General features: G+C 42.5%; 1 protein-coding gene across 1 annotated transcript in view; it reads right to left on the bottom strand.

Moving 5' to 3' along the window:
• Nucleotides 1–17928, bottom strand: part of LOC146027237 (P-selectin-like) — a 149602-nt gene extending 131674 nt beyond the window's left edge. The window contains exons 1-3 of the mRNA XM_083158187.1: nt 17817–17928; nt 17187–17503; nt 9522–9606 (exon numbers count right to left, since the gene is read on the bottom strand). The gene's annotated coding sequence lies outside the window, so the exon portion shown is untranslated. The remainder of the gene's footprint in view (nt 1–9521; nt 9607–17186; nt 17504–17816) is intronic.
• Nucleotides 17929–18659: the final 731 nt, after the last annotated feature.

Here is an 18659-nt window from a genome sequence, read left to right as displayed (position 1 = left end):
TTAAATCTACCCTAACAGCTGCAATCAAATAGCAGTAGTTAGTAGGGGATCATAGGCTGTAGCCTGACACAGTGGAGCTATCTGTGTAGGGTGATAGCCCAGCAGTGAATAGACGTATATGATACAGGTGGCTACAAGGCTACAGCACTATTCAGCACAACTTATGTGTGCAGAGCGTTTTGTTACAGGTGCTGTTTGATCTCCAAAAGGTGGTGACATCGACCTAATCATCTTTTTATGTGCACAGAGGAGTTATAAGGCAGCTTCAAATAAGGAATACGTATTAGTGTGGTCAAAGACTGTTATGACAAACGATTAAGTTTACTAAAAAATCTATGTGCACACTGGGAATATACCCCAAAAAATTACCCATGTATGTATGTGCACTGTTTGAGAGTATCTAATAATTCCCGGGATCAGCAGGTGACCAGCAACAGGCTCTCTCATTGGGGATTCGATGTATTAATACAGATCCTCAAAAGCAGAAGCCTTGGTTCACAAGCTACCCGACTATGCTCCAGTAAACTGTGATCTCTTCAACACTCTCTCATCCGGCCAGGTTATATGAATAGTTTCCCTGCACTGCTAGACGCATCAGGGATGACATATATCTGACCGGACAGCAGAAGTGTTCTATCTATTTTTTCCCCATAGCAGTCAACCTGACATCGTATAACAGAGACCACAACACACAGTGTACCTGTATACCCCTAAATATTTCTATATAACAATAGAATATATAGGGGGCCAGACAAGTAATCAGAGGCCAAGTCCCTGGTGAACACCTGGTATGGTACACGCATGGTTGGTCATGACATGATGCCAAGGAGAAACCTACTGCAGGGGAATATTTCCATCTGTGTGTGAGATTCCTTTAATGAATGCGAGCCAAGACTCCCACATGGCTATTTTGATTGTCCGTTGCACAGCGAATAATTAAACTAATGGTTCAAATACTTAGACCTATTAGACCATCAATATATAACCACAAGCGTTGAACACAAGGAGCAACCTGACAGTGACCACAATAGGACATATATTCCACTATTAGTCACAATAAAATTGTCAGCACTTGCCCTGAAAAATAATCAGAGGGAGTGAGTAATCACGGTCACACAACGCCTCAATAAATAGGCAGCGTTACAAAAGGAATGCCCATGACCAGTAACGTTAACTGCATGCCTGACCAATTTATGCTCTGACTCATTCATAGCAGAGCAAACACTGGCATTTGCGGACATTTTAATCTTTTTCTCTTTCAAGTGAGAATTTTTCTTTTGAAAGAAGAGTTAGATAGTCATCCTTCTTTTAGGTAAAGTCTTAATAAAAGTTACGTTTTAATGAATCAATACTACATTACATAATTATATACAAAGAGTGCGCCCAAAAAGCACATTTTGCTTTTTTGTGACCTGCGTCTTTGCAAGTCAATCCCCTTCTATTCAGATTGTTGGGAGGGGCTGGTAGCAACCCGGTGGTCTTGGTACACATTGGTACCAACGACAAAGATAATGGTAGGTGGGATGTCCTCAAGAAAGAGTACAGGGAATTAGGTAATAAATTAAAGGTGAGGACATCTAGGGTAATTTTCTCTGAAATATTACCAGTTCCACGCGCTAGCCCAGGGAGGCAGAGGGAGATCAGGAAGGTAAATGTGTGGCTCAAGGACTGGTGTAAGAAAGAGGGATTCGTGTTCATGGAACACTGGGCGGACTTCTCGGTCAGGCACCATCTTTTTTGCCGTGATGGATTGCACCTGAATGAGGAGGGGGCTGCGGTGCTGGGGGGGAAGGATGGTTAGAGGGTTGGAGGAGATTTTAAACTAGGAGACAAGGGGTGGGGGTAGCAAGACATTACAGGACCATCAGTGAGAGAAGTTGGATTGGGATCAAGAATCATCTGGGGAAGGAGAAGGGGTGGGGGAGGACAGAGACACAGACAATGTCCTGGGAAATAACAAGGGTAAAATCGGGGGTACCTCCAAGGGTGCATCAGGAATGTCATGTAATAACAGTCATGTTATCCCATCACAGTTCTTAGGTACAGATGACCTTTCTATACGGGAAGGAGTGATGGACAGAGGAAGAAATTCTCAAACTGTAAATAGGTCGGGCAGTGAGCATGGTGGGGAGGGCTGTAGTGAGTCCATTGAGGGGGAGGCGGGAACGAGGAATTTTGTAATGAATGCAAATTATACTAGGGGAGAAATCAAACATAATGTTAGGGACATAACTAAAAATAAACATAAATTAAAATGCTTGCTGGCTAATGCAAGAAGCTTGGCAGGTAAAATCGGGGATCTAGAAACTGTGGTCAGTAGGGACGATTACGACATCATTGGTATACAGAAAAGGGGGATATCCAAGAAAGGATATCAAGAAGTCTCCCGGATCAAGCCTTCTATCAAAATTACAACTGTTAAGATTAAACTTTATTGTTAAAAAATATCCTTTAAACTAGGATCTGAAAGACACCAGACAAAGACAAACAACAAATATACATGAATTAATTAGAGAAAGCAGTGAAAATATAGCTTTTCTTGGTGTCTGTTAATCTGTTGAGACAATTACTTGTATAAATCACTTTAATTGATAAATGAACAGTCTCTAGGTCAGATTCAAAAGTGTTACAGACACAGAGTGCCTCAAAAAAGGGATTTTTGTAAGAACTTACCGTTCGAATCCCTTTCTCTGATATGGTCCTGGTGACACAGCTCAACATTGGGATGTATGAGGGTCCGTAGGAGCCAGGCACCTATCCTAAAGCTTTAGAGTGGTAGGCTCCTCCCTTCTGCATCCCAGACTCCTCAGTTCAATCTTTCAAATAAGTTTAGTATTTTTGTCAATCCATTATGATGTAATTTACTTGCTTTCCAGTGAAACCATATTGTGGTCAATTACTTTTGTGTTTGAAACTAAATCTATGTTATTTGTTAAAACCAAATCCAATAATGCCTTATTACGAGTTGGAGCTTCTACCGTTTGTGTGATAAACTGATCTTTAAGTAAGCTTAGGAACCCACTGCTTCTTGCTGTTTAACATGTTTCATTTTTCCAATCAATATCAGTTAAATTAAAATCACCCATAATTAATACCTGACCCTGATCTGATGATTGTTTGATTTGGTCTATAGCATACCCCTATTAAAATTCTGTTATTAGGTTTTTTGTTATTGTCGGTTATCTCTGCCCATACGGCCTCCATGTAGTCTTCCTCTGTGCCTGTGTTCATTTCTTTCTCACACGATGTTAAGTTATTTTTTACATATAGGCACACCCCCCGCCCCTTTCTATTTTCCCTGTCTTTTCTGTAGAGTGTATATCCCTCCATGTATAATGCCCAATTGTGCGACTTGTTACACCATGTTTCTTTAATACCAATAATGTCATAATCGTCCCTTGTGACCACAGTTTCAAGTTCCTCGATTTTACCTGCTAAGCTTCTTGCATTAGCCAGTAGGCATTTTAATTTATGTTTATTTTTATTTGCGTCCCTAACATTGTGTTTAATTTCTCCTCTGGACTTATTTGTATTCCTTACTTCCTCATACCCACCTCCCCCTTAGTAGACTCTCTACAGGCCTCCCCACCATTCCCACGATCCGACCTATTTACAGTTTTGAAACTTCTTCCTATGTCGTTAATTCCTTCCCATACCCTAAGGTCATCTGTACCTAAGAGCTGTAATGAGGTAAGATTACTGTTATTACATAATATTCCTGGAGCACCCCATGAATTACCCCATGAATTACCACGTTATATATACGTTTGTCTCCTATATGCTATTTAGATTTTAATATTGGGTTTACTTTTATTGATTGTATTATTGATTGAACCCCAATCAGATGTTTATTGGTGTGGGTATTTATACCACTAGCAGCCATACCTAGAGTCACCTTTGAAAAAGCCACAGCCAGTGGTGAAATGCATTAGCTGCTTGTCTCCAGGATTGGAATAAGAGCTATTAACCACTGCTTCTTCTTCAACTTCACTGCTACCTTCCCATGGTAACCCTTTGCAAGACCCATTGTGGTTCAACATCAGGACACCAAGTAGGCTACCTCCAGGTGAGCTCCACTACCTATAGCCACCTGTTAGAGGACTTTGCTTTCCTGGGGTGACTCCCAGAGGACCTACTGTGGCCCCCCACTGAGATCCCTCATTGGATACCCCCAGGCATATCCTAATACATCCAGTTATCATAAGGGGACATATTAATTTTGGATACCCAAGCTGCCCTTATCATCACCCTCCAGTGGCCATTGGGGGCCCCACATCAACAGAGAGGACTTTGGGCTTCTTTCAAAATCCATCCACAGATTCATCCAGCGGTACCAGAGTCGAATCCATACGAATAGCGAGGACCTGTGATCGTCTCCCCACCAAGATGTATTCTATAAACAGCAGTGATATTTGAAAACAGCAGCTCTTTGGGTAAAGTGCACTTACATTTAATTGGACTGATCACCCATTATCCATCCTGAGAGTGGGATCATTTCTCTTTTTATTATTATTACTTTGTAATACTTGCTACTGTATATGTATATGTATATGTGTATGTATTGATGATATTGTGTTAATGTTAAATAAAATATTTTACATATAAAGGAAATTATTATTGTATCAATTGAGTCTTTATTCATTGTGGTTCCAGTGCTGCTTCTTTGTGTATTTTTTCTTGTGATAATTTTTAGGGAGTGACTACCCCTATTACCCAGCAGCTGCTCTGGGGAGACAACTCATACTTTAGGCGCCCTACATATTCTATATTAGAATATATTTTTTCCTTGTCATGGGAACGCCCATGAAATGCTGAGCATTTCCATTGATGAATCCCCCAGTCCACCAGCCCCATGCCCCCCGTCCACACTGTTGTGTGTGAGCGCCTGGCAAATAATCTATTCGCTGTGGCTGCTTGCACACAGTGGCTGCAAATGTGCATAACTGACTATGCGCATGTGTAGTTGCAACACATCTCTCCCCTGCGGGAACACAGGGGAGCGTGTCAACCGGAGTAACCCAAATAATTTGAATACAATAGCAATAATTGATTTCCCAAACATAACATAATAATTTAGCCCCGTATTTTTAGGATCTAAAAATGAATATTATGTTATTTAAATTCATGTTTTAGGTTTTTATAGGTTTTCAAAATTTCAATTTTGGAATTTCCGCATTGTATTAACCCCTTCCTGACAGAGCCAGTTTTTGCGTTCCTGACAGAGCCATTTTTTTCAAATCTGACATGTTTCACTTAAGTGGGGATAACTTTTTTTTGCTTTTACTTATCCCAGTGATTTTGAGATTGTTTTCTCGTGACACATTGTACTTCAAGTTAGTGGTAAATTTGGGTCGATACAGTCTGTGTTTTTTTGTGAAAAATACCAAAATGTCGTGAAAAAATGGAAAATTTTGCAATTTGCAAAATGTCACATTTTCTGCTTGTGAGACAAATAAACATACCACTCAAAATAGTTAATAACTAACAAAGACCATATGTCTACTTTATGTTGCAATCATTATTTCAACCTCCTTTTCATTTTTTTGGACACTAGGAGGCTTCAAATATGAATAGCAAATTCTCAAATTTTCAAGAAAATTTCAAACACTGATTTTTTTAGGGACCAGTTCAGTTCTGATGTGACTTTGAGGGACTTGTATGTGAGACACCCCCATAAATGATGCCATTTCAAAAACTGCACCCCTCACAGTATTCAAAACAGCATTTTGGAAGTTTGTTAACCCTTTATGTGTTTCACAGGAATTAAAACAAAGTGTAGGTGAAATTTCAAAATTTCTTTTTTTTTGCAGAGTTTCAATTTTAATACATTTTTCTAACGAACACAGTAGATTTTACTAGAGAAATGTGACTAAAAATTGATTCCCCCAATTCTTTTGTTTTCATAAATATCCTATATGTGGCCCTAGTGTGCACGTTGACCAAACCACAGGCTTCATAATAGAAGGAGCACCTACTTGATTTTGGAGCCTCCTTTTTATGAGATTTTTTTTTAGGCACCATGTAGGTTTCTAGGCACCATAAGTGCTAAAAGTTAGGAACCTCCCCCACAAGTCACCCCATTTTGCAAACTACACCCTTCAGGGAATTCATTTAGGGGTATAGTGTACATTTCAAACCCCCAGGGGTTTCACCAATTTTGATACAACTGGGCTGTGAAAATGAAAAAATTTAATTTTTCATTTTCACAGCTCAGTTGTATCAAAATTGGTGAAGCCCCTGGGGGTTTGAAATGTACACTATACCCCCTGATGAATTCCTTGAAGGGTGTAGTTTGCAAAATGGGGTCACTTGTGGGGGGGTTCCACTGTATGGGTGCTTCAGGGGTCATTCAACCAGAATCTGTGCTGCAAAATCCAAAAATCACTCCTTCCCTTCTGAGTCCTGCCATGCACCCAACTGGTATTTTTTGGTCACATGTGAGGCATTGCCATACTCGGGAGAAATTGGGGCACAGATTTTGGGGTGCTTTGTCTCCTTCATTCCTTGTGAAAATGAAAAATTTTGAGCCAGATCTGCATTTTTGTGTAAAAAATGTAATTTTTTACACAAAAATGCAGTTCTGGCTCAAAATTTTTCATTTTCGCAAGGAATGAAGGAGACAAAGCACCCCAAAATCTGTGCCCCAATTTCTCCCCAGTACGGCAATGCCTCATATGTGACCCAAAAATACCATTTGGGTGCATGGCAGGACTCAGAAGGGAAGGAGTGATTTTTGGTGGTGGAATGAATGGTGGGTGCTATGTCGCATTAGCAAGACCCCCGAAGCACCAATACAGTGGAACCCCCCTACATGTGACCCCATTTTGGTCACCAGCTTTGGGAGGGGGGCTGGCGCTGCGGCTGGTGGGGGGTTGGGAGGGGTGCTGGCGCTGCGGCAGCCGGGTGGGTGGGAGGGAGGGGGGCTGCCGGGTGGGAGGGGGGGGGGGCTGGCGATCGGTGGTGATCGGTGCTGTACTTAACAGCACCGGTCACCACCGATCACTGTGTTACCGAGCGGCTTAGCCGCCGGTAACACAGAAAACGCTGCAATTGGCTGTTCACATTTGAACAGCCAATCGCAGCGATCGCCGCGAGGGGGGATGTCTGCTGTCAGGGACAGCAGACATCTCCAAACTGTCACCGCGTCTATAGACGCGGTGACAGTTTATAAAACCATGACGTATATATACGTCTTCGGTCGGGAAGTACCTCCCGACCATGACGTATATATACGTCATATGTCGGGAATATCTGTCTGGAAGCATATATATATATATATATATATATATATATATACATATACATACATATATATATATATATACATATATATATATACATATATATACACATATATATATACACATATATATATACACATATATATATGTAGAAAAGGAAAGAACAAGAGGCGCACAATAGTGTAGTATTTTTTTGATTTAAAAGCATCAATCTTTACTCATAAAAAATTCACTCACAAAGGTACAGGTGTTATCATCACAATAACACAAAAGCGCATGAATATATCACCAGTTTGGGGCTATCTGGAACACAGCACGCTGTACAAACAGTCTCTCTCCTGGACCCAGCCGCGCCACCACGTGTCACCGCGTCACCGCGTCACCACGCGTCACCAGCTTCCGTCCTTCAGCTCCGCCCAAACGCGTTTCGTCCTGTCGGACTTCGTCAGTGGGTGTGACACCGACAGGACGAAACGCGTTTGGGCGGAGCTGAAGGACGGAAGCTGGTGACGCGTGGTGACGCGGTGACGCGGTGACACGTGGTGACGCGGCTGGGTCCAGGAGAGAGACTGTTTGTACAGCGTGCTCTGTTCCAGATAGCCCCAAACTGGTGATATATTCATGCGCTTTTGTGTTATTGTGATGATAACACCTGTACCTTTGTGAGTGAATTTTTTATGAGTAAAGATTGATGCTTTTAAATCAAAAAAATACTACACTATTGTGCGCCTCTTGTTCTTTCCTTTTCTACATATCTACAGATTGGGCTGCTGGGAAGGGCCCACACAGGAGAGCTGCACCAGTCTGAGTAATTAAAACCTGGGACACTATATGTTTGCTACAGCGATCAGCGCTTTTTGAGGATACATTGTTGTTGGACATATATATATGTGTATATATATATATATACATGTATATGTGTGTATATATATACATATATACACATACATATATGTGTATATATATATATACACATACACACACATATATATATATATTTATATATATATATATATTTCATTCCATTCAATTTTATTCTTTACTGCTGCTGCTGCGGCTTGCGGGGGGGGGGGGGGGGGGGGGGGGTGGGAGGGGGGAAGCGCTGCGTGCGCTGAGGCTGTTGCTGCTGCTGGGGGAGCCGGGTGAGCCTGCTGCCCCGGAGCTGCCGGGTGAGTGCCGGGTGGGTGGGAGGGGGGTGCTGCTCATCGGTGGTGATCGGTGCTGCACCGATCACCACCGTTTTCTGTGTTACCGAGCGGCTTAGCCGCCGGTAACACAGGAAATGCTGTGATTGGCTGTTCAAATCTGAACAGCCAATCACAGCGATCGCCGACCGCGGGGGGCACCCCTGCCCCCCCTGGGCGGCGAGGGGGGATGTCTGCTGTCAGGGACAGCAGACATCTCCTAACTGTCACCGCGTCTATAGATGCAGTGACAGTTAGAAGCCATGACGTACATGTACGTCAAATGTCGGGAAGTACTTCCCGACCATGACGTACATGTACGTCAAATGTCGGGAAGGGGTTAAAAACAAAAAAATTATGCTACATATCATTATGTTTGAAACATTGTGCCAATTAAAATGCTGCATCGGCTTTTGAGCCAATCAGAGCTCACGTACTGTTAGCCATAGAGGCTGCCGGTATGTAAGCTCTGATTGGCTCACAAGGAAGTGCTGCATTTTAATTGGCCATATGTGTCCTAAATTGAAGAAGCCTGCGCTCTGGGACCTGCTTCGTTCAGCACACTGAGCGCAGCGCACTCAGCACAGCAGAAAAGGGGATGGGGGAGCAGGAGTCTGGGCAGCAAGTGAAGTGAGGAGGGGGGGACAACTAAAATTCCTAATGGCAGCCCTGGCTATGCCTCACTGCCGAGCCAACTCCACTGGGCATGCATAAGATCTTGCAAGTCACAGATCTCCTTTGCAGCCGGAGCTGGCAGACGCTGCAGCCAAGGACGGCGATGTCCTGCTGTGGTGTATGGACACAAATACCCACAACTGTTGATTTCGATAGCTACAGGTGGAACAGTCAGCACTACTGACCATTCATATACAGTATTTCCCCTGGTATTGGTGTGCTATTTTGTACACAGCAGTGCAGAGAATGACAAGTGTGCAAAAATTAGTTTGCCCTGATGTGCAAAACATCAATAAATACCCAGTGTTATATAACCATACATACACATACTCAATCAAGGAACATTAAGAAAGTTGTTCACCATCTACATAGATTTTATTTCCATATCTATAAAACACATGAATAAATGTAGCTCTCTTACCACAACTGACTGCAGCAAAACACAGCAACCTTAGAGATTTCCATGTTCCTTCTTTTCTTTCAATACCCAGAACTTGGATTGGCTTCTGTATGATTCAAGATGAATTAGACCATGTGCAATGTGAACAGTAAATATACTTTATGTATTTATCAATATAAATAAAAATATAAAAAACACACAATTGTTTGGATGAATGAACATTCTAATAAGGTGCCCATACACTGGTGAGATGTATCTCACCACTTGGTTACATGCAATTTGCTTGCAATGTGGGCGGGTCCTTCTTGGGCGACAGGATCTCATATGATACATTGTATGCGGTCCTTTTGCATACAATGTATCTCATGCAATCCTATTAGGGCTGAACGGCCTGCAACAAATCTTTGTGGCAGCCAGTGAGATTTGCGATTGAGATGCATCATAATCACACCAAAACCAGTGCGATTTGCCAGTTTTCATGATATCTGTCACAGTAATGGATCACAATGGCATTTGAACTTGCCATATCCCACCAGTGTATGGGCACATTAAGGCTAACCAACACAACATCATAAATTCTCTGGCATGAACTAATTAATGAATGTTTGCACTTGGAAATGGTCATGCAAAAAGTTAATCGCTGTAAAATGCTAGTCAGTATAAGGTTATTGCATCTATATTTAATCTGGGGGAATTCAGATTTAATAGACGCACTATGTAACAAATGCAATTCAGTTGTTTTGGGCGACTATTAAATACCTTGCTTATCATGTCTAAAAAGAGGGACTGTCCTGCCATAGATGGGATAGTTGGGAAGTATTGAACATACTTTGCTTGAATACAAGCTTTTGTCTAGCATGTGGTCACCGGGCAATAACCCTTGGCACTGCAAAAGACTAAGGGCAGAGATAAGGAAAGATCAATAGACGTTTCCTATTAGTAGACAGAGATGTGCAGTCAGGGGAGGCAGGGGAGGCGTTATTGATTAAAATAATACAAAGAAGATACATATGACACAAATTCTGTGTCATAAGTATCTTCTTGATATTAATTTAATCATTCCCGTTGTTGTATAATGTATAAATTAAATTTTGAGGCACCAAAGCGGTGCCTCCCGCTTCCTATTACAATAGCTGGAAGCAGGGGGTGGGCAGGGGGCCGGAACAAGCAACATGCTGTAAAAGCCCATTAAAAAAACTATTGAAAGCGACAACATGATAAGTGCCTCAGTGACAGGGGATATGCTTTCAGCCAATATGAAAGCTCGCCGCTGTCACTGTAGCCAATGTGATTGGGCACAGGCAGCAGTGGACTTCCACACTGACTGATTTTCAAGATAGCAGCTAGTCCCGGAGAGGATCAGCTGGAGTGGGACAGCAGCAGTACAAAACTCATCTACCAGGCAATCTTTGTGCTGTCCCACTCCCTGCTGCAGCCGCAGAGTCGCGCATCTGTTCTGCAAGCCATGACACGGGGCACAGACCAGGCATTAAGGAGAGCTGCGGTCATTTCAGTGAGTACCCGCACAGAGACGGCTTCATTCATCCTGCTCCGGGGTTGCACTGTACAATGTAAGACTGCTGTCAGCGGCGGGCGGGAGACGTTTATCGATGGGGGGGGGGGGGGTGCAATGACGTGGTCTGGTGTCAGCAGCGGCCAGGTTTGGGGGGATGCGGTGGTGGCTGTGACAGTGCCTCTCTGTTCACAGCCACCACCGCACATCACTGTTAGTAGATATTCACATGTTAGCAAATACACTAGACTAAACATTACATTCTACAAAGATTGGGAGCTATTGGGCTAAAAAAAAGAAAACGAAAACCGGACTCAAAGTGATGATTCAACAGAGATGCAACTGATTTATCCTCCAGCACGAAACATCATGGTCATTATAAGCATATTGAAATTAGCCAACATTCAGAGCAGCAAGCACTGAAGAGTATTAGTGCATCCCATGTAGAATGAAGGCTAATTGCGATATGCTTCGAACATCCATGATGTTCGGCACCAAAGGATAAGTCAGTTGTATTGCAGTGACATCGCATTCATACTAATCGCATATGCAGTAACTTTTGTGATTAGAACCACAAAGGACATCTCTCCAAAAAGAGCTATATTTTGCTGTGCCCGACCCATCACTGGACTCATAGGAGCCGATTCTGTGGGTGCTCAAGGGCTTGAGCACCCATGGAAATTCCATGAGCACCCACTGGCCATCCCCTGCCCTGAATCCCTCTGGCCGCAGCAGTGCTGATTCAAATCATAACTGTGCTGCCGCGGCCGCTGTACTTTACTGTCCACGCCCCTGCCGCCGCCACGCACTCTGTCTTGTGCTTTCTGCTGCGTCACGCTCATCCGGGGTCACCTGGCGCCATCGCCAACCTCCCCCGCCTCCCTTCCGCATGCGATCACTCAGCACGCCCGGGCCCGGCCACCTGAGTGCTGTGCAATGAGGACTCGGGAGGCAGGCAGCAGCTTACCGGTCCCCTTGCCAGACCAGTCCCTGAGGCCAGTCGCTGGCATCAAACTAAAGTAAGTGAGTGAGTCCACACAGTCACTCCGTCAGTGTCAGGCCGGCCCGGGTGTTAAATATTATAATCTGCTCAGTCACTGCAGTGCTTGTCTCAGCTCAGTCAGACTCAGGTCCAAAAATATTTATCAACAGTTATCTGTGCATCATTTCTCATCCTGAGGCTCAGGATAAGAAATGATGCACAGATAACTGTTGATAAAGATATTTTTGTTCTATGCAATCTGGCTGTATATATATATATATATATATATATATATATATATATATATATATATATATATATATATATATATATAAATTATTTTTGTGCCTCCACAATGTTGCCATCCATGCATGTGCTGTCTGCTGACTACACATGTTACATGTTACATTCACTGTATCAGCAGTGTTTCACAGCCGTGTTGGTGCAGGATTTTGCATTTGGTCTGTGATATACAGTATAGTCATGTGAGTATTAATACTAAATCATTTTGGTGGAATTGATTACTTTCAATAGATTTCATGGTGTGTATCGTTACATTGTGCTGTAATGTGTAAAAAGGGGGACTCTGCTGCTGCAATGTGTAAAAATGGGAACTCTGCTGCTGTAATTTGAATATTGGAGACAACTGTGCTGCGTAATATAAATTGGTATTATTTTGTGGCCACGCCCCTTCCCCATGAAGCCACTCCCCTATAGTTTTGGCTCGAGTACCCACCAGCAAAACAATAAATCGGCACCTATGACTGGACTTCCAGGTTTATGACGCAGGAGTCTGCATATGCGCAGAGTGACACAGATAGTGAATGGGTTTTTGTGAAGCTGCGCACTAAGTGCGTTTGTGCGGGGTTAGCTGCTAGGAAAAGGCTGGTGATCAGCCTGCAGAAATGAGCAAAAAAATCACACACAAAAAAAAAAATGCAGTAAAAAAGTGCAGTATTTAACAGGAATGTTCAGGAGGGTAGGTTCTCCAAATCCTGGTCACACTAATGCGACTGGTGATGTGCTGTTGTAGTGGGTCAGAAGGGCCGTTTCCAGTTACCTAACTCACTTCTCAGTGAGAGAACAGTGTTAGGTAACTGGAAACGGCCCTTCTGACCCACTACAACAGCACATCACCAGTCGAATTAGTGTGACCAGGATTTGGAGAACCTACCCTCCTGAACATTCCTTTTAAATACTGCACTTTTTTACTGCATTTTTTTTTTGTGTGAAACAAATAAATAAGGTTTTCCAAAACCAACACTTAGCCTCCATTCATCATTTATCTAGGGGTAGAGCGCAGAAAGTTTTCCACTAGAGTGACACATATAGCCACGAGGGATACTGGGAGGATGATGTGGAAAGAAGAAAATAGTGCAACCTGGTCTTTATATGTACACTAGTCAGTGGTGTCAGAATATAACCCAGGTATAACCCTTGACAAAGGTGACCCTAAATTGCTGGCTACTTAACAGTGTCAGGAGCTGGGTGGAGCAGTGTGACGTGCTGCTGCAGAACATGGCTCTGGTGATAAAGCTGGAGCTGACAGTACAGGAAATAGTCTTCGGGGCAGCCAAGCATTCCTCCAGTGCACAAAGGGTATACAGAATGCACACAGATTGTCAACTTACCTGGTTACTCCTCTGGAACTAGTTGATGGGATCCTAATTATCATAAAATATGTTGCATATGAGAAAATTATTGCTGATATGTTAATGATTTTTTTTTTTTTTTTAAGAAATGTGAACTAGAATACAGTACATTTGAAATGTGGATATGTCATGTGTCTTTGGTTACAGGTAAGACATCTTTAGCACAGGCATATTTACTTTTAGGGGGAAATTTACTAAAGGAAATTTGTAAAAAATAGGTGTATTTGTATTTAGAAATACACTCATTTTTGACATTTACTATCCCGAAAGTACGGCAATTCGTATTCGTATTGATGTGCTATCAATACGAATACGAATTGCCGTATTTTCGGGATAGTAAATGTAAAAAATGAGTGTATTTCTAAATACAAATACACCTATTTTTTACAAATTTCCTTTAGTAAATTTCCCCCTTAATGTTTTGTAACCAGAGACAGCCTTCAGTGGGGGCAGTGTAGGAAGGAGAGTTCTCAGTGCTTTGTCTCCTTGTTTACTTTGGCCCATAATGTTGGTGCCATATCACCGCCAACAATGCATCCTGAAACATGTATGGCATCCCTATGCCTCTTCCTTCTCCATCCTTCTTTAAGACACAAGTAAAATTCTAGTTACATAACTTCTGCTTGATAGATTTATGAAATTAAATTTGTAATAGATTTCTAATGTTAAGGGGCCCATACAGCTGCAGGGGAGATCCTCCAATCAGTTGGAAGCAGCTATCTCCACTGACTAGATGATTGGTGAAACCACTTGGTGAATCAGGGAAAATAAACATATAAAAAAGTCCAGATTACGTGATCCCCACTGGGATTGCGGGAACAGCATTTTTACACATAGTAAACAAGGAAATAACCAGCGCTGGCTTCGTTTCTCAAATGATTCAGAGAATGATGGTTTCTTTCAATATAGAAATTTAATAAAATTAAAAACATATGAAAATATATGGGAACAGATAAAATTCATGAGAATAAAATAAAGTGAATACTCCTTTAAGACACTAATGACTCCTATATCCACTGTTAGGGAAAAGAGGATATGGGGATAGACCAGTGCACAGGTGAAAAGCAGTAAGATTTAGTATGTTTAAATCCACAGTACTGCATACCTCCCAACTGTCACGATTTTAGAGGGACAGTCCCGATTTTCGGGTCCTGTCCCGCTGTCCCACCCGCGGCAGGCATTGTCCCGCTGCGGGGGGTGGCAGTTGGGAGACCCCCCAATCTAGTAGAATAGACGCTGTGCGCATACGCACAGCGTCTATTCTCGTATGAAAATGAGGTTGCGGCTAATTAGCATAAGCCGTGCCCTCATTTGCATACGCCCCACCCCCTTTTCGGGTCCCTATTTCTTCAGATCAAAAGTTGGGAGGTATGGTACTGTATAATTACCAACATGAGTACATGACTCATATTTGATTAGAGATGTGGAGGTGCTCCCTAGAGAGTAAAAATATAGAATTTTGGGAAGAAGGGAAAGACTCTCTTTTTGTCGGGGCACTCTTATGTAATGATTAGTACAGTAAGAAAAATAATTTTATGAAAAGATGTATAGAAGTGACTAAATAGGTTGATCAATTGTATATGAACCCTTTAAATTAGTGATACACTATTGATGTGTTCAGGTAGTTACCCCTGATGTAAGTTTATTAGTTTTAAAATATAGCTTTTAATGAAATTTATAATAAAAATAAGCACTAGACATGGACACACAAATAAATAACATGGATGGATACATTTACCCCACAAATTAAAGATATTTATGTGATGGGCTCCCTCTGGCAAATGTTCATGTGATACGCTCCCTCTGATAGTAATGAGTCTTATATTCCTACACGCCTAGAGCAGTCAGCATAAAACAAAAAGTGATGTTTCTTTAAGAAAAATAGAGAGAGATATATATGCTGGTATCAACGTATCTAATGCTAGATGTTGTGTCTCTTGTATCAGAGATCTGCGGTACAGTTCAGTTGGATACACAGTCGTTTAAAGAATAACAATTTAGCACTCTTTCCTTAACAAGGCCAGAACATGTATTTTGTTTGGCTGCCTGTAGCAGCCTTACTGTAGACAGTGATAGATGACTTGTACGCAGCGGCGTAACTAGATTTTCTGCGCCCCCCTGCCGACAATGCAGGAGGCGCCCCCCCGGTATGAAAAAATGGAGTGGAGGGGAGCCGGGGTACGGCGGGGGGGGGGGGGGGGTTGTGTTTGTGTGTGTGTTTGTATGTATGTATGTGTGACGTGTTTGTGTGTATGTGTTTGTGTGTGTTACCTCTGGCCGGCGTGGCCGCATCCGTCTGCGCCGGGTCCCGGGCGGCTCTCCCGTTTACTGCTGCTAATGAAAAAGTGACACTTGGAAAATGGCTGCCCCCATACTGCAGACGTAAAACTGTCTGCGGTATGGGGGCAGCCATTTTCCAAGTGTCACCTTTTTGTATTAGAAGCGCTGCGGCTGCCGGGACTCGGGAGAGCTGGGACCCGGTGCAATTAAAACCACCGGCGGCAGAAGGCAACCAGTGAGTAACTATCGTCCCGCAGCCCCCCCGACGCCCACATACCCTCAGCGCCTCCCCGCCACCGCGGGGGCTACGGGACGATAGTTACGCCACTGCTTGTACGTGTTTTAGTCTACTCATTCAATCTAATCAACAATTTGATAGTCAGAGGAACAATGATTCTATAACAGTGTATCACATATTATTTTCACAGTAGATAAATTCTATAAAGCTCAGCGAAAATATGAGTAGGTATTTTAATATAATTTGTATAGCCTATGAGGCAAGATTGGTCTCCTCCCTCACTCTGAGAGAAAGAGAGAGGATGAGTAGAAGGGATAGAAGCAGATAACCAAAGCAAAAAATCTCCCAGGTGACAATTCACCGACTTTATATACCTATCGTATGGAAAGAAGACAATTCTTCACAGTCAGGTCTCCCTGACTGCTACTGGTCATATTCCGCCATACAAGCTACCACTGGGTATATTCAGTGGGCTTTTAAAGGTATTGTGGGAAGTCAACCTTAATTCCCTATGCGTCCCCGTGAGGTGGCTGCTGCCCAGCTTTGTATACCTATGACAAAGTTAGGGGAACAATGGTTTCCTGCAGTGGGGTCTCCCCCTCTGTGTACTAGAAAGGCCCAGGTTTTGTCAGCTTCCGTCAGGATATAATTATGCTGAGGGGCTTCTAGGTATTGTGGGTGAGCGAACCCCAAATGGCCTAGGGTTCTGGAGGGAAGGAGGTGGGGTGGCTGCTGCCCAGCTGTATATACCTATAGCAGTCTTGGGGTCATTTGTTTCCTGCAGAGGGGTCACCCCCAGATGGACTCAGTTTCTGCTGGCTTCCTGTCAGTGTGAGATGACACTGAGGGGCCTTGAGGTATGGCAGGTGAGCGGACCCCACAAATTGCTTGGTATAGGAATGGAAGAAAAAAGAAGAGAAAGAAAGAAAAGAGGATTTAATTGGTGCAGTATGACTCCTATATCCAGGATAATTTTACCAACTGGAAGGGATGTCTCTATTATAGAGCAGCAATATATTACCAGGCGGCCGATTCCAGATACATGATGCAGTATTGATGAGTACTTCTGGGAGCTTTTCTGGTAAACCTGGGTGGAAATATGGTGATTGCTGCAGGTCCAATCCTTGAGATGTAAAGAATCGTGGATGTCCAGGTAGAGAAAATAAGTCCCGAATCCAGTGAACTTTGCAAAAAGTTTTGTAATCCTCAGGAGTCTGGTGGTGACAAGGGTAAAGTAGATTCTGAAAAGCTCTACGCATTTCCCTGGGAAAGGTCTCCCAGCTTCATCAGGAGTAGATTAAAGGTCACAATTAGGGATCATTTGCAGCTGTGTAACTGCTACTCAAAAAAAGAAAGAAATCATCAAGAAAAAATGCAATTATATTTAATACATAAAATAGTGATCAATATGTCACAAAGGTCTGTATATTTATAAACAATTTTAAGGTACATAGGAAGAAGTGTATATACAAATAAAGTTTCATTGTTCAATAACAGATTTACTTTTATTGATAGTGTGTGTGACGCGTGCGGGACCCGGACCACATGACCCGGAAATTAAGGGAATAATTAATTTAATCTTTTTCATAGATTTAGTGAGAGAGCGCGGGTGGAGGTATTTAGCCGCATAATGTGGGTGCCCTGTACTTACAAGCACCCATGATCAGGATGGGTGGAGGAGTTAAATGCACAGATCGCCCGACTGCAACAAGTCGCCGGGCGGTGTGTTTCGGGTATGTGACGTGGCCGTCAGACGTGACCTGTGATAGGTTAGCACAGGTCACGTGATCGGGAGTTGCGTCACATGATGGGAGCTTAGGATATAATAGGAATAGTAGTAACCATAGAGACCTATCAACAAAAACGTAATGTATTTAATATTTACTAAGCAAACATAATATGATGTAATACAAAGACAAATTCCTTTATTTCTGATGTGAAGCAAATTAAATAAGAATAAAGAATGAATATATATATATATATATATATATATATATATATATATATATATATAGCACTTATCTAACCTGAAGATCAGGACAGGAACAGACCAGCGCTCACAAGGTTAATTGAAGAAAAAAGTGTATTGAAAAATGAAAGCATCATACAGAGCAACAAGTGCAACATGGCTGACCCAACTGCCATTTCAACTGGATGCCTTCCAGTTTTCATCAGGGGAAGGCATCCAGTTGAAACGGCTGTTGGGTCAGCCATGTTGCACTTGTTGCTCTGTTCTGTATGAAGCTTTCATTTTTCAATACACTTTTTTCTTCAATTAACTTTGTGAGTGCTGGTCTGTTCCTGTCCTGATCCTAAGGTTAGGTAAATGCTATATTTACTACAATTTTCCGGATCGTGCACTACCTAATTGATCTCTCCTTGATTGCCGTTTTGCTTATCGACCTATATTATATATATATATATATATATATAGCTTGTGGGTATGGCCCGGCACTCCTGTTTCAGTCGTTGTGTGCTCCGGTGCTGGCAGCCA

Source organism: Crinia signifera, chromosome 8 (genome assembly GCF_055691185.1).
Source record: "Crinia signifera chromosome 8, ASM5569118v1, whole genome shotgun sequence".
NCBI classification, from domain to species: domain Eukaryota; kingdom Metazoa; phylum Chordata; class Amphibia; order Anura; family Myobatrachidae; genus Crinia; species Crinia signifera.
Note: the sequence above shows the minus strand (reverse complement) of the source record. Positions and strands in the feature narration are given on the sequence as shown.